Here is a 15,473-nt window from a genome sequence, read left to right as displayed (position 1 = left end):
TGGACTGTGTGTAAGACTTTCAGTGAATGATTTCATTTAGAATGTTGTTTCAGGGAGATGATGTAATTAATGTAGTTGGGAGATGAGAAATCTCACACACTGCCTCTGGAAGTTTCTCCTCAGGAAATCCTTGTAGCTCGCTGTTTCTGTCAAGCAGGGTAATACGCCTGTAAACCGCCTTTGACAGAAAACATATCACTGCATCAGCAGAACTAGAAAATGACAAAAGATACACAATGTGGAAGGGTGAATGCCGATGTCTTTGTGCCAAGAAAACACACTCATATAAGAAAAAGAAATCTAAATCAGTTGGAAGCTTGTAAAGTACATCAAAGAAACAGTCTGAGGCAAGATGTTCCACTGGTTTTCTTAACAGGTAAATAAACCACCTTGAATAAGTGAGAAATACCAGTATTAGGCAAAGTAAACACCTACTTTGCACGGAAAACAACACAAAAAGCCACTACAGTAGGCAATTGTTTCCACCCCCATTATAGCTGCCAGTCTGCAGTGAAAAAGGAAAGAAATCTGAGGGCAAATATATATATTTCCAGATTGAATAAAACCTTATACACCTAAATATTTGAAAGTCTCCAGAGAAAAAAAAATTGTCTTGAACTCTTCTTTGGCTTATGTGTCTTTCAAGTCAAATTTTCAAGCTTTTCCTATTAGCTGTGAATCCAGAAACTTAAATAAACTTAACTGTACAGAACCATTAAAGATTTCAAAGAAAGATAATAAGAATGCTCAAAGGCCAATGGCTGACTTCCTTCAAAACAAAACAACCCCCTCCACTTCTAAGCTCTACTAAAGCTAAATATATGCTCTATGCATACGTTTGTTCATCTCTGGAAATTATATAAAATAAAAGTAACTACATGATAGTCATTTGCACAGACATGTCTCTGCTGAGGATGGAACTTGGGTATATCATTAATTCAAATGAACTATGAACAGAAAGCAAAATATTTTGCATCCTTATACGGAAAGAAAATTGTGAAAACAAACAACTGGAAATCTCCTTGAAAAGGATGTTTTTTTCTTTATTAATTATTTTTATCAAATACAATAACTATTGGTTGCCATAAAAACAGGTGGAAATTGATGCATTCTGTTCTGCTATGGGACTATGGAAATGTATAGTAACTCTAAAACATAACAACAAAACACATGTTATTTTTTAAGGATAAATTCTTGTTCTTAAAATCTTGAAAACAATTGCTAATCATTATGTAAGTACAATGAGTCCTACTTATGATATGGAAACTACAACATTGTCTCTCATTCTGCTGGTTTCAATAGAGGGACTTGCAGAAATTATTAACTAATGTAATTTCCCATGTGCTTTAAATGCTGTTTTAACTTTCTCTGCAACAAGATGAGAAGAAATCCTTCATTGCTCTACTTTTCCAGATCTTTAAAAGAGAAAAAGTTTAAAAAATAAAGAAAATGAGAAGCTAAATGAAATGATGTTATTTTAAGCAGCAATCTTACATTTCAGAGTGAGTCTTTAATATAGAAGTCAGTCATTTTAGTAATAATGGTAATTGTATTTAATGATACTTAGCTTACATATTTTGCTTTCAGACTATATTAATCTTGCTTAAACATATTCAAAGCTCTGTTTTAACAATCCTAAATTGTAATAACCAAAAGATGGCAGCACTCTATGCAGTATACACTGCCTTCCACTGTTATTTCTGTTCACAGATCTTTTTGCAAATTCCATTTTATAGTGCTGTAGTTTAAATTAGCCTAGGCTGAGAAATATTTTGGAAGCTTTCAAATGAGAACATATGCTTATTAATTTGGGAAGCTAATGTGGTTTTGGAAAGCTTAAAAATATATTATTTTAATTTTAGTTTCTTTATTATAGTTCCAGACTAGTTAACCATCAGTATTAGATAAACAGAACTGACAAGCTCCAACCTGAAGTCTATTTCAGGGAAACCCATTCTCCTGTTCTGGAGAATTAAACACAAGATAGTTTGTCTCATATAGGTCTCCTCACTCTTTTAAATATTTTTTTCCTTCTTTTTCTCATATCTTATTTTTGCTCCTTATTTTTGCCTTCTTGCCCTGTCTCTTTCTTTACTATTCCCTGGTCTCCTGTTGGGCAGAGCTCTGCATTTGTTCCCAATGGCAGCTCCCTGTATTTGTTTATCACCACCCCTCCCATTGCCAGAGTTGCTATGTATTATCTAATGTCTGCATGCCATTGTACCCACAGAGGTCTGAATCCACAGTCCTCTGTGAGACAGAACATGCAGTGAGGAAGCTCTTACCCAGCAATAACAGAATTTGATGGGGGCAGATGCTCAGTGACTGTGTGGCCTTGACGATTCGTGTAATACAGCAGCAATAATGAAGAATCCGACGACTTCAAAATACATTTCTTGCTCTTGGAACTAAGTCAAGAGCAGTCATAGAGAATGAGCACTAAGAAATCTGGATATTCAGTTTGGTTTTAAAAGGTGAAATTAAGAACTCAAATGTTATACAGAACAAATTAGGGTGGGAGAGGAAAAGGGATGTAGGAAAAGAAACCAAGACTTCACTGTTCAGACAGAGGAAAACAGTGGAATGTAAGAAACAAACAGTAGAACTTCTGCACAGTCACCATAAAAAGTGCCAAAGACTTCATGAATACTGTGATACAAAACAAGACGATAAAACCGAAATACTTCCTTATGTGAAGCATTTGGCAGATAAATGGAAACAAGGCCCACAGACAAAATTTTGAAAATATACCAAAAATTAATAATAAATAATTGTCTATGCCCTACCTTATCCCCATGCAAATACCTCCAAATAAATGAGAGGAATTCTTCCAAATGGCATGGACTACTAAGCTGTAAAAGGAACAGGTGAAATTGATTGAAAAGCCTAAGCACAGTGCAGAATAAACCCACTCAAGAGAATCCCAGAGGAAAGGCAAAGGTAGTTTTATCCAAAACCTAATTCATTGTACATACAATGGGAAGCTGCATGGAGGAGTAAGAAAAATGTATGGAAAATGAGCTTCAGTGCAAAGAGCATGAAAAGTAAAGAGGCTTCAAAACTGAATTTGTAGCTGTATAATGTAACTATATATCCCACAAAGTAATGTTGATGTGAGAGACTCTGGCATGTTTAAGGAGCCGTATTGTTGGGTTTAGTGTTTTTTTTTTTCACCTGCTGTTTTGTCAGTAACATTTTCCCACTGACTCTAATTAGTTTCAAGCTTAATTTTATTATTTTATGATATTTATGATATTTATGCTTACCTCTACTTGTTGTTGCTGCTGATTTTCAGAACTGTGTTATCATGTGTGGATACTGGTATCACATGTGAGGATACTGGTATCACATGTAATTCTTTCTCTTCTCCTCTCTGTTATGGCTTCAGAAGGGATTTTTTTTTTAACAGAGGCTGTGCTGAAGAAGGGTGATTATCAGGCCTTTCCACTTTGAAACTGGTTTAATTTAATAAGCTAACAAGTTTTTTGACCTTAAAAACTGTTGCACAGCTGACTTGAAATCCAAGGCCTTGGGAAAGAGGAAGCAGAAAGAAGGCTAACCATGAATATCCTGGCACCTGAGCGTATTTTAAAGTAATCTACTTTGAGTAGTTCCTTAGGTGTCTGGACATTGCTGTGTTTCATGACATGATTTCTAGGGACAGAGAGCCTCATGGGAAAGCAATAAAAGCACTTAAGAGTATCTTTTCATATAGGAATATATAATAATAACAAATTATTATAAAGTAAAAGCTTTATTTTCCATAGAATATAGAAAAAAATAGTAAAAATATGAAGTAGAAAACTCAAAATGGTTTAATGTTAATTATGTCTAGTAAAAGAATTCTGAAGGAGAGAAGTAGATACCACACATGATCCAAAACTCAAAGGCACATTAAACTTCTCACTAGCAGGAAGCTGCTTTATGTGACAATATGGTAAAGGCAGTAGATCTGATGATAATATTTAACAATAGTTTAGGCAAATTGGGACAAAGAAAAAAATTTAGGCCATATTTAAGATAATGCAATGACATTTCCAGAAGATAATTTTGTAGTAGAAAAAGATGCCCCTGGAGTTAGATCTTTACATGTGCTGTGAGTGAAAATGCCAACTAATGCTTACCTAGAATGAAAATGACTAGCAAAGAACCTGCATGTAAGGGTAGGACTGCAAAAAAACAGCTAGACTTTTGAGAAATTTACATCTGTGAAATCACACTGGTTACATGATCCTGTGAGAAGGTGTCTTAATTGTCATTCTTACTCATCTGTGACTTGCTGTACCTTGTGTGACTTTGATCACACTCTGAAATATTAAGAATTAACCTGAGGACAAAAAAATGGGGGCTTCTTTAGTAGTAAATAAAATGATTGCTAGCATGAAGGATGAATTCGTGTGAAGACCAAGTCTGGAAATTTTCATGTGCTGAGATTCAACACATTTCTATGCAATATAGATATATTTCTATGCAATACAGATATATTTCTATCCTATATTTCTACAAAAATCGTGGAGGAAGAAATGCTTTCATTGTATTTCTATGCCATATGAGTAGAATAGATGACCTCCTGACTCTACAAGAAGCGAATATCAGAGAACCAAATGGAGCAGAAGAATGTCCCAGTCATGCTCCATGTAATCGTAGCCATTAGCCCTGGGAGCAATTAGATCTTCAAATCCTTAACATTAAAATTCTCAGAAAATGTCCAGCATTTAAGAATATCAGCATGTGAAAAGAAACCAGAGAGCAGATTGTGATGAGAGAAATCGAAGTCAGTTAAATTTATGTAACATTGCTTTACTATTATGTTGAATAAAGCGCATTTTAATTTTTTAATCAGCTTTGAGTCCACTCTCTGTTGTAACTCAACACAAGATAAATGAAACAACTACTGTATTGCAAAGGGATCCTTTCTTGAAAAGACTATCGTACTACAAATCCTGAAGTATGTGCTATGTAAACCTACTTTTATTCCTGAATTCAGCTCTTCCAATATGTGCTGTATGTAATATACCTTTCAACAATTTACCCACAGTAGTAGCTGTAGTAGTAGTAATTGGTAAAGACAATTCCTTGTGAAGATATTTAGACAGAAAACAATAAAAAAGGGCTTAGCAAACATTCATTAACATAGAGTCTTTGAACACCTTTACATAATCTCTGCAAGATTTTCTACCTTCTGCTACACTTCACTTTGGTTTCCATAGGTAGCATTACAAAATAAATCTGAGTGTCATGATCTGTACACTGATTTTCCCCAAATTGCCCTCACATGTTTCAAATGTAGATGTTGGCAGTGCAAAGCTCACCGAAATTTTTAATCTAAAAATATTTCAAACTCTCTGTTAATGTGATCCCTTTCTTTTCTCTCTGCCTTCTGTAACAGAGGAACTTCACAAAATTAAAAAGAGTTTGTTTTAGTTTTGGGATGAGTGAGAACAGATAGTTCAGATTTTAAGATTAAATAAAATATTGGGAAATGTTACAGAGCCTTGTTCTATAAGGTTTTCTACGTTTCCCTTGTTAAGCTTGGAGATCAACACGTTATTATTGAATCTATTTCACTGCATAGGTATCTGTAAGTATTTTTAATGTAAAATACATATCCCCAGAAGCTTTGGTTTCAATAGTCAGTTATTCTTAGTAGTTTTCTTTTTAAGTAAACATTATCAAAATTGTAAAGATAATCTCATGAATAAGTGATTGTTTTGTGGTTTAGGAGATTCAGTTTTAGGGTCATACTTTCTGTGGAAACCTGAACAAGACCATTGAACTGTGTGGACTTCTGTTTCCTATTTGTACTTTTTTGAATAGTAATTGCAGGTTTTTCTGTGTTGACACATTTACAACATAGCCAAATCCCAAGCTTTAAAAAAAAATATCATAGGAATAGGTAAAAATCATTATAAAAATCCACACTTTTTTGTTAGTATTTGTGGTGTCTTTTTTGAATCTTTACCTTGTGAAGTTCTCCCTCATCTACACGAGTGGAAAAGTCATTTTGGATTATTTGTTTCTCAAAGAAAATAAAATCTAGAACTTTCACACAACTTCATATATTAGGGCTATAAAAAAATACTACCTGTGACTACACTCATAATGAAATCTTCACAGTTGATGACAGCGTTATCTGTTCATAATGTGCCACATATAGTCTGGTCAATGCCATCCTTGGCATGGGTGAGAACAACTGCCACAGGGAAAATGTGTTAGTGCAAGTACACCGTGCCAAACCGGATGTGGCCATAGAGCCACTGAGTTTAGTCTTGGAGTCACTGAGAAAGCCCTGAGTATGTTTGTAATTTCTTCCTTTGGGCAGACTTAGCAAAAAAAGCAATTCATTCTTTCAGGGGAGAAAAAAACCCCAAACCACCAAAACCCTCAGTATTGTTTAGAAACAACCTCCTTTCATGGAAAACAATGTATTAGTTCTAGTAGAAAACCCAGTATTTTTTCTCAACTGGACAGTTTTAAAAAACTAACCTTGATTTTATTTCTGTTGTGCTTAACCTTACAATAGAAATATGTGCCCTTGTGATCAAAAGGCATGTTTACTGTAGTTCTCTAATAGCTTATGCAGGCTTTGTGTCCCCTGTCCCCTGCAGCTTTGTGAAATGCAGAAATGTGTTCATTTATTTGTCTGAGCAGCTCTGATACCATGATCCCTGGCAGCCTCTCTAAGTTGGCTGCCTCTAACAGTAGAACAATTTCAAGATGGCACGGGTAGTTTTTCAAGACTTTAAAAAAAAGTTCAAAAGTAAGTCTATGTGAGGTTTTCCTCCTATATAGATAGGAATTTTGGTGTTACCTATTAAGTTAGAGAGTGAGAGTATACTTTAGGTGTAGTAAGCATGGAATTGGAAACTTATTTCTCTCTGGCATTTTTCGGTTTCTGCTTGCCATTTTTTGAAACATCTGGTCAGTTTTTTAAGAAACTACTGGTTTAGCCATGTTGTATTTTATAAACAGACTCTTAAAGTCTCATGTGTCCTCCTTTCTTTCATGAGACATGATTGGTATTTTTCTCACTATACACATAAAACTTGCTGACTGCATTTGATTTTTTTTTCCTGGTTTTGCTTTACATTAATATATCGAAATGACAAGGTTTGTTTCCAGATCAAATGACTGCAGTAATGTAGTGCAACTCTTCATATGAAATGTCCTTAGACAGCTTCAATGCTGTATTTCAATTTCAGAGTTAGACAATCTCAGAAGGAAAAAGAAGAACAAATAGTAATGAAAAAAATATGATATCATTTACAATGAGCTAGGGAATTCCTATTTAATGAGGGCAGCTTTTTGCCTAGCTGCCACCAAGTAGGTGGGCAGTCTGTAAGAAATATCAGCAGAAGTGTTACACCAGAGGCAGCTCTGTTTAAGCATAGAAAACAAATCCATGGCAGCTCAGCTTCACTGCAAGTTTTGCAATGCGGAACTGGGACACTGAGTAGTCAGGAGGTCCAGTGTCAATCCCAGCATATCCATAGGCAATTAGGGCTAAATGATTTACACTGACCCGTTCTGGAATAAAAACTACTTTTGCTGAGTCACTAAACCAGAGACGCCGGAAGGAAAAGTGAATGCACCAAGGCCATGGTGTTGCTTGATGAATACAAGGAGCAGGCTAATGCGAGATGGGCAGGGAAAGAGGAAAATGAAACTAACACTGAACTTTAAACTCTGATCCACTGAGGTAGTGTTAGAAAGGTCAATTCTTCACCCAAAGTCTGCAATATAGGTATATAGCATTATGGCTGTCAGCAGAAAATTTGCACAAGTTGATCATTGTAACACACAGCCTTACATCATGAAGAAATAGTTTTACAGGCAATTCATTTTTGCTTGCTGATATCTCTTCAGGCATAATCACTTCCATCTCTGCTACTACAGGATTCATGTATTATACTCTGAGCTTAGTGCTTTGCTGTATTTATGGAAGTTGATCATAAACACCAAAAGAAAGAACTATGCTTTTGTTGGAATGCATCATTACTTTCCATTCCATTATGAAAGCAGAAAAACTGTATCCTCTCTGCATGAAGAAACTGGGATTGATTGCTTTTTTTTCAAAATAGTAAACTAAGTAGAAGATAATATTTTTGCCTAACATGAATTTGCATTTGAGAGCATAGAAATGTCTTGTTTATTGCTGAAAACCTACAAACTGATATTATATGCATCTCACATATACGACATATGTATTATATATACCTTATTAATATTTGTCCAGAAAGGTTTGATATCTGTACATCAAATAATTGAAGTTCATTTTAATTATTAGCAGCCATATGAGCATGTAAACATCTAATACATAATCTCTGAAATGACATTCATATGAAAGCCTGAAATATCACTCATACTACCATCATAAATGTCAGCCTTAGTAATTATTAATGTGTGCAGCATGAGGCAATTTAATCCCTAGTTGAACTCAGCACTAGATGCAAAAGAACAATAGTAATATCTATTGTGCCACTTTGCATCAATTGTTAATGATCTATTTTACTAAAGGAAGAGCACATGTACTGCATGTACTTCTCCTGAAATTGAAAAATCTACCACTATATATAGGTTTAACAATTGGATTCAATCAGTAAGTATAAAATAAATGAAATGGACCAAATTTTTTCCTTCACTTGGCAGAAGCCATTGAGTTGTGCCTGTGTAAAGTGAAGTAACATCTGTATGTTACCAGCGCTTATGCTTCTGCCTCTCAGAAGTGAGGATTTAGCCACTAAGCTGCACTTAAGGTTAGCCCTGCTGAGAAGGTTGAGAGTTGAAACTTACAATATAGTGTCTCTTATTGTCATATCAAAATAGAAATAAGTAGAAATATGGAAACACTTGAGAGTTAAAGGAGGAATAAAAGTATTTTTATAAGGCTGGAGGATTAAATATACAAATTCTTTACATTGTATACAGAAGTACATGGAATAAATACGCTGTGCCACTTCAAATCTCAGAATAGTTGGTCCTTACATATTGAAGTGTTGAAAGAAAATACTCGTGCCGTTCTGTCAGACCGAGGTCTGCACTAGTCCTTCTGCAGCCATGAGACGGCACAGCTCCTCAGCGATTTCTGTAGGAAATTGTTAGAAGACTAATGCTATGACTAATGCAAGACTGTTGCTGAGGAAAAGCTTAACATCTGAAAGAACAGACCAATCAAAATCCCAAAGACAAGGTTTCTGTTGGACTAATTAGATTGGAGGCTATTGGACACAACCTTTAGGGAAACCACCTTTATTGGGATCATTTGGAAGATTTAAGAGGCAAGGTAAGAGAGGAGGTCTGGTTCTTTAAAATGACAAGTGGCTGCAGTACTTGAGTAGGCTGGAAGAAAATAAAGTGGAGCAGAACAGATGTGAAAAAGTGAAGAATAAACCACATAGGAATATAGTTCTGAGGGGAGAGATATAAGAGAGAAACAGAAGTGGAGGACTTGAGCAGTGCAAATTTGCACGATCATGGGAGAAGAAAGTTTCAAACAGTGCTGGTGGGTCATTCTGCAGCCCCACAAGCTCATTAGAATTTTGGGGTTCAATGCGGCTTAGTGATATGTACTGTGGCTGTGACAAAACAAAAGTGGTTCTCTGCAAGTGCACTGGAGCACATTACTACTAATCTGTGTGTTTGTGGTTTTGAGTACATGAGAAGAAATTTTATCAAATAAACAACTCTGAACCTCTTGTACCTTTATTTTGTGCTGTGATTAGTTCAACACTTATTGCAAACCTATCTGATCTCAATTTTTGTTTATTCTTGTATTTTGTCTTTATGACATTTGTAATTATATGCTCTTGAGTTCTTTCTCTGCTTGTTTGCTCTTCTGAAAAACACAATATTAGCCCTTCAAAAATCAATTTAGTGCTACCAGCTAGCTTTGAACCCCTTATTGGTCATGTCATAAGTGAGTAGTCTCTAATTTGTCCATCCTTTAATTGTTCATATTCATGAAACGTAAACTACAGTTGCATTGTCAGTGGTCAGTGGCCCCATCTGAAAGCAGGTTTATCTAAGAAAATCAGCCTTGCCCAAGCTATGTAGAAGTCTTATACAGTGAGAATAGTCAGACAAGACTCCTACCTTGCACACCCATGATTTTCACCTCACTTCCTCCATCTGCCAAAGGCAACCAGAACAGCTGGGTCTTGCACAAGCAACTACAGGGTGACAGAGTCTGTGGTGCTATGCAGAGTGTGTTCAAAGTAACTGGAAAGCACATTCTGTGGCCAGGGTCCCAAGACCTTATAACTGTCACTGGAAATCCAAGGCATAGGACATTTCCATGCAGAGAATAAAGTAGTTGAAAAGTACTCCTTTTCCAGAATCTTGATTTTTTTTTTGTTAAGTCATAGAAATGGCTGAAAGTTTGCAATCTGCATTGTGTTTCTGCTGAAAAATCTACAATTTGAAAAATGTAAATTGTTTTCTTCTGCTGGTGAGTACAGTATTTAATACTCTCTTATTTTTCACTAGTAGCATTTCTACGAGAACAAATAGGGAATTACCATGACTATTTCCTTCAGTTTTCTTTCAGAGCAAATGGGCAAATGTCTTCAGTTTATTTGCCTTTGGCAGATAACTTGACTATAACTATTCAGCATGATCAGACATATAAATGGTTAGTAAAATGTCATATAAAATTAATCTAAAATGTGATGATGTTATGTGAAGTAAATAAAGAAAATAAAGATGCTACAGATGGGACAACCATGGTTTATCTGGTGCAAGCTCTCCAGAATTTATATTTGTTATTTAGCACTGACAATCACACTGTTTCCTTTGAGCTTCTCCAGGTATATATTTTATAATATATACAAGAGATGGTTTACCTGTCTCAAAATATCTGAGTATTTATGCTGCATATAATGGCATTAGGTTTACAGTCTATCTCTTTGTTGTTCAGCCTTGTCTTTTCTTGATTGCCACAGATCTCATGTTAGCGCTCCAATTACAGATTTCAGGGAATTGGGGTTTATCTTTGAATGTGACTCAACAATTCATTAATACATAACCTTGTCAGAACAGCTGGAGCATGTCTCTTACCTGCTCTGTGGGATGTGCTAAAGAGTTTTTTGATAAAATGTGAATTTCTTAAAGTGTTCCTCCAATACTGTAGTGTATTTCTTAAAGTGTTTCTCTAATTCCACCTTAGAAGTGGAATTTTTTTACAAATTGTTAACTGGTTAATGCTATGTTTTGGTTTAGAAGCCTTTGGAAAAGACCTGGTCATCTGAAGTCAACCAGAACTTTGTCTTGAACTTAATTATTTTCAGTTGCGTAGCATTTTATTTAATACAAAGTTAAGAACAGTTGAATAGAGAGCTTTTCACAAGCAAACGTTCTAATTTTTCTTGAGTTGTTTTGACACTGCTTGACAGCTTTTTTTCTTTCACCAGTGAAATTTCAAGAGACTTGACACAAGAAGCTGCTTGTACTTACCCTGCAGCTGACTGCTAAATTGCCAATGGCTTAAAGCCAAGCTTGAGTAGTTTCACTGCCATTCATACCTGAGCTTGCTTCAACTAAGTCTGCACTTTTTCATTTGCACAAGAGATCTAATGGTGTCACTGGCAACTATCAGATAGATTTGTTAATAAGACATTCCCAGCATTTCTTGTAACCTACTCCATGTATAAAAAATGATGAAATTGTACTGAATTGTGAATGTCTTTCAATCATACTCTGATAGCTCCACAGAAATTTGTCTGAATGTAGATGAAGGCAGGATCAAGAATTTACCGGTAGCAACTCTGTCCTGCTGAAAACTTGTCTTTTGCATATTTTCATAGCTTTTCTTTTCCCACCTCTGAGAACTTTTGCTTTCATTGGTGGTGGATTACTACCAATAATTAATGCCACAGAAAGGTTGCATATGTCAGATTTCAGTTTGGCCAAGATAATTTACATACCTGTCACTGTTGTCTCTCTGCAAAAAGGAGGCAAAGTAATTTCTGCCTTCCGTTATCACCATCACTTATATTGACATTAATGTTATCATCAGTGTAGTTTTTCTCAATGTCAAGTTCAAATCTAAGTTTGTTCCTAAATCAGTAATGAAAAACTGGATCAAACTGTCCAACAAAACCTGGGATTACAGGATCTCTCTTCCTGGTAGCCTTAGCAGGCTGTGCCTCTCCTTTTGTGGATTCAGAGGCTGTTTACAAGCCAATAACATTTTCTCTGCTGGGAGAGGGCATGGTAAGCACAGCAAATACAAACTGATGGCACATAGATGATTTAGGGAAAGTTGTACTAATTATCAAAACCCAATAATGTATGAAAAAAAAATCAGTCCACACATTATACTTTTTAAACCTAGCAATTTTAAGCCAAATCTTAAGTGATTTGTGAAGGTTTGGGTTAGCAATGGTATTACTATTTTCAGCAGCCCATGGTACCTTAAATGAGGGGTAAAAGTGCACCTAAGCAAATTTTTTTGGGGCCAGTTAGCAGCCAACAATACCTGTATGAGGGGACACAAAGATACGGATGCTACACATAGACACTGGGAAACTTTTCCATTCGTATTTAAATTGGAAAACCTAAACTCAGTTTAGGGTTTGTGTTCTTAATTTATAAAGTATAATATAAAGTATATATAAAGTTGACCTTTATATCAGCTCTTAATTGGAAGCAATGAAGTCATCTACAAAAATCTCTACCAGTCTGGAACAGCGATAAGCCAGTAAAAAATACTGTCCACTTTGGTTCTAAGGGTGAATATACAAAGATTGAGTTGAGAGTAATATCACTAAGTAAAGCTTAAAAATTCAGCACATTTTACCAGATATAGATCTCATACTTATAAATCTAATTTGTTTCTATTTTGGATCTTCAGCAAATATATGCTATGTTATTAACTATTTGTATTAATATTTCTGAATGAAAAACTGGTTCAAGTACTTTTTATTTATATGCTCATTTTTATAGAACAAAGGCAAGTACCTGAACTACAACAAGTAGAGTCTCTGATGCCACCAAAACATGTATTTTAATGTAATTGCAAGGTGGACTAAGAGAAGTAGATGGCATACATTACTAGAAGTAGCTATAGGAAGCAGCCAAAACGACAGAACACCTTAAAGGTAATTGCAAGGGAAATGAGTCCATGTTAGAAGTAAAATACTTAAAACATTCCCTGGTGTTAGAGTCCTCTTTGGTTGTAATGGTGCTAACAAGTGTTCCTTTAGTACTTTCTTATACTCTATATTTTCTACCTTCAGATAAGATAAATGGAAACGGCTTTTTGTTCCTTGACTGTATTGTCCCTTCTGACTGGAACATTTTATTCAAGCCTGAAATTTTAACCCTGCTGACATGAAATCGTAGTTTTCTGTTATCATGTCAGTGACCCACATTAATGTTATAAAAGTATGGTAGAACAGCAGTATCTGAGTGCCATTTTTTGTAAAATAAACCTTTGTGGAAATCAGGCTAACAGCATAAATTTAGCGTAATGTTTGGTGCTAATGCTATGACTGAAAAATGCTTACACTGAAAGAATATTGTGTGCCACGGACAAGCCACTCAAAACCTGTAAGGATTCATTTTTTTGGTAACAAAATTCTAGTATAGCAGCACGATGTTAAAGGATGCTCTGGGGAAATTTATTTAGATTCTAAAATAATTCATGTTTAACGATTTAAATGATACTCTTCATGAAGTTACATTATATTTAGTCATAAAGAAAATTATCCAGGGCCTCATGTGTTTGGTAAATTATGAAGATGATTTTGCTTCCTTTGGTCATGTGTAGCAGTGAGTCCAGACTAGAGCCATGAAGGTGGTCGGAGGTCTGGAGCACCTCTCCTATGAAAAGAGGCTGAGAGAACTGGGGTTGTTCAGCTCGGAGAAGACCACAGGGAGACCTTATAGCACCCTTCCAATCTATAGCAAAGCTGAAGAGGGACTTTTTACAAGGGCATACAGTGACAGGACAAGGGGCAATGGCTTATAACTGAAAAAGGGTAGACTTAGATTAAATATAAGAAAGAAATTCTTCACCATGAAGGTGGTGAAACACTGGAACAGGCTGTCCAGAGAAGTTGGGAACCCCTGTTCAAGGTCAGGTTAGATGGAGCTTTGAGCAACCTGGTCTAGTGGAAGGTGTGTCTGCCTGTGGCAGGCGGGTTGGAGCTAGATGATATTTAAAGTCCCTTCCAGCCCAAACTATCCTATGATCTTCTTCTACAAGTAAACATTTCAACAAATCCCAGAGCTGTTACTCAAATGAGTCAGATACTTTGAATGTAGGCAAGATTGGAAAGATCATAAAGACCTAATCTTTATTTTATATTTTTCTTCGAGCTCAGACTGTTAAGGTTCAAATTCCTAATTTCTGTTCCTAGTTCCCCTATGTCTTGTAGCAAACAGTGTTTTATCTTCTGCACACTGAAGTGCATGTTCATAGCAATTAACAACTGCAATGACATTTTAAAAATCCCATATGAAGAGAGTTTATTATGTGCTCCTTATTTACCTATGTATTAGTACGAACGAGTTGCCTTACATAAAAGTGTGTTTTGTGTGGGGCTTCCTCCTTTACTCATCAAAAAGTCTTTTCTGCTAAAACAATTAGCTTGTTGTGGTATCATTTGCAATTCAGGTGACATTGTTGCAGAAATGCTATAATTCTGTAGTGCCTAGTATATCTATTTAAAACATTATTGATAATGATCTGACAACTTAATAATGAAATAGGTATGAAAAACAAATATCCTGGTTTTTATAATGTTCTCAGTTTGCTTTCTTACTCCAAGTGTGATGTTTTCTCATCACAAAAGTCAGCAATAAATGTATGTGGAATTAATCTACTGGTAATTGCTAATGTATTCACATTCACAGCAACAGAGGAATGGCAAAATGATAACTCCCCTATATATTTTCTGTTTTAAATTCTGTTTTCTGTTAGCCTGCATCCTGAGTTCAAGTGATTCTGAGCTCCTACTGAATGGGAGACCCTTTCTACCTTACCTGTTGCTGCTACTACATGGAGAATCATCCCAAAGCTGGAACTTGGCCTGTGACTTTTCCTAATAGAGCAAACTGCATACATCCCTCTTCATTTTCCTGAACCAGTCATTATGTTATCAGCAACTGACTTTGCTCACTCTTAAAAAAGCTGGACAAAATTTGCCTGGATAGCCTATGCCCTGAGAGAAAAATAATGAGAATCTTAGGGTGAAAGGGGTAGGAAAACCAGACCATTCTTTGTCTGGTGTAAATTTACGGAGTGGTTCTGCTGTCCATGAATACAATTATTCAGATAAAATAAATGACATAGTTCTCAACTGAACATCTGGTCCATGATTTTGTTTTGTAAGAGAAGTGACTGGCTAACGATGGTCCTTTTATTCCTTTTATTACCATTTTTCTTGGTGATTTTTGAAACAAGGTTAGACTGAAATAATGATAGTAACTGCTTTAAAAAGTTACTCTGTACAGATACACTTTGCATTAGA

The sequence above is a fragment of the Columba livia genome, chromosome 2, assembly GCF_036013475.1.
Source record: "Columba livia isolate bColLiv1 breed racing homer chromosome 2, bColLiv1.pat.W.v2, whole genome shotgun sequence".
NCBI classification, from domain to species: domain Eukaryota; kingdom Metazoa; phylum Chordata; class Aves; order Columbiformes; family Columbidae; genus Columba; species Columba livia.
The sequence above is the reverse complement of the archived record's forward strand: the minus strand, read 5'-3'. Positions refer to the sequence as shown.